Consider the following 2,434-nt stretch of genomic DNA (forward strand, 5'->3'; position numbering starts at 1 on the left):
TCTGCCCCCCCCCGCCGCGCCTTCGCGCTTTGTTCCGCTCCCCTTGCGGCTCCCTCTCCGCGGCCGCGGCCCTGCCTCTGCCGTGCCCCCCTCCGCCCGCTCCCCCCTCGGCGGCTCCCCGACGGGGAGGCGGGCTGAGATTGGGTAAACAGCTCCGGCCCGGCAGCGCCGCTCCGATTGGCTGCCAGCCTCCGCGGCCCGGGGAGGCAGGGCCGGGCCGGGCCGGGATGGGCCGGGCCGGGCCGAGGTGTACGCCCGCCCTCGGGGAGCGCGGGACGGGGAGAAGGCGAGGATGCTCTCGGCGGGCTGACAGGTGCCGGGGACGGGCGGCGCTGGGCGCCTCCCGCTCGCCAAGAGAGCGACAGGTGAGCGGCGGGCGGTGCCGCAGGTCGGGGGGTGAGGGGGCAAGCAGGTGAGGACGGGGAGAGGTAGGAGTGGAGCGTCCCCGGAAGAAGAAGCGAGAAGCGGGGGGCGCTGGGGATGTCGGGGATGGCTTGGAGAGGTTCTCCGGTAACTACACTTGCCGGCTCGACTCAATTACCGGCAGCCCTCTAGCGGCTTCGCCGCCGCCGCCTCCCCCGGGGCCGGCCCGGCGCCCGGCTGACTTGGGGACGGCAGCCCGGCCCCGCTGTAGACCTACGGGGACTGCGGGAGTCGCAGAGGGTCGAGCAGGGCTGGAAGGACGATGATCCCCAGTCTGATCTGCTCCTTCTGGAGCCCCGGGGCGCTGCGACTTCCTGGGGGGCTCTGGAAGTGCGGGGCGCAGATGTGAGGCACTGCCCTCTCCCTATCGCCCTGCAAAATAGTGAAAGAAGCAAGCTCAGTCCTATGGAAGACCTTTGCGGCCTCTCTCACGTCCTCCCCGCTAACATGACAGTGAGGAGGGATCTTCTCAGGTGGAGAAGATGCTGTTAGGTCTGATCGCTTTGCAGCCCAAAATCTTCCTCACCTGAGAGCAGCAGCAACAGGCAGCCTCCTCCTGGCCCACTTACCCAGCACCACAGACCTTCCCTGATCTGCTTCTTCCACCTTCACTCTCCGAAATGATCACAATTTCTCCCTGTACTTTGTGGTTCATTCACCCCAAAGCCTCACTGATTTCATCAATTTCATTCCACCAATCTCTAGTTACAGCAAATTGAATTTCTCTCTTCCCAAACAAGCCATTTTGTTCTCATCCTTGGGCCTGGAAAATTCACTGTCTGTCTGTATTACTAAGAAGTCACTCAAGACTGAACAGCCATAATGGGCAAAAAGTATGTTCATTTGTGTTTCCATTGACAGCAGTCAGCCTAAGGAAGGGAAAACAGAAGATGTTAAAAAAAAGCCCAAACAACCAGGACTCCACATTAGACATAACTTTGTGTGAGCCTCTGAAACAGTCAACGGGAAGTCCACTGACACAAAGTTAGTTTACACGCTAAAATTTACACATTAAGAGAGTGAGCAGGAAAAAAATATAGCAATGTCTGAATATAAGCAGCAATTATATCTTTTTTCTTCATGGTGTTGAAGATTTACTGAGTATGGTGAACATAACACTGCTGAACTGTAACAGATCATAGTCTCCTCCTGTTAGGGTGCCTGAGGCCAATAAGAGTCTGCTCTGGGCTATAATGCTTATCACTGGATACAGCACATTAGATTTCCAATAAGGATGAAGTTTTTTCACAGCTAGAAATATCTCTATTTTATCCCTCTTTCCCTCTCCCCTGTGTATTTCCAGACCTATCAGTTTTATTCTAGTCCTCTTGAATGACTCACTAAAGATAATTTTCCTGATGTATCTGCACTCTTGAAACCTAGGTTGCAGAAAATACTGGGAAACCATAGATCTGGTGGCGCTTTCTGTTAACCAGAGGTGTTTCAGCATCTTGGAAAAGCAGATCCATATTGACTTTCAGGTCTAAGTACAAGGAAAGGGGAAACAAAAGCCCATTGAAGTGGGAAGAGCCTGTCTTAAATAAATGTTTTGTAATTAGTGGCTGCCCAGCCAACTGTTGTCATCCGCAGTTTGCTGTAGACAGATTGATCAGGACAGCTGTCCTCCGGAGCTTCACCACAAACCGCACCAAACAGCATTTGAAGCTCAGCCTAGCCTGAGAAAATGTATCAGTGACACAACTGTGGGCTACTTCTTTGCCTCTGTTCAAAGATTTTGGTCTCATTTTAATTCCCTTTTCCCCCCACCCAATATAAAGCTGTTTCTCTGCGAGCCACCTTTTGGTATTGTGAGTGATCTCTGCTCTGGTTTCCATTTCAGTGAAGATTCCAGGTAAGTCATGTTGACTCTTTTTACCTTATTCCCTCTGCATGATGCCTTAGCTTGTCTGTCACTTTGTCACAGGCTCAAAGTCATAACCCAGTCCTAGTAAGTGCTCACATGCCTTTCCTTTTGTAAAACTACAGTATCACCTATATCAGTCTGTTCTGA

This window comes from Calypte anna, chromosome 1, assembly GCF_003957555.1.
Source record: "Calypte anna isolate BGI_N300 chromosome 1, bCalAnn1_v1.p, whole genome shotgun sequence".
NCBI lineage: Eukaryota > Metazoa > Chordata > Aves > Apodiformes > Trochilidae > Calypte > Calypte anna.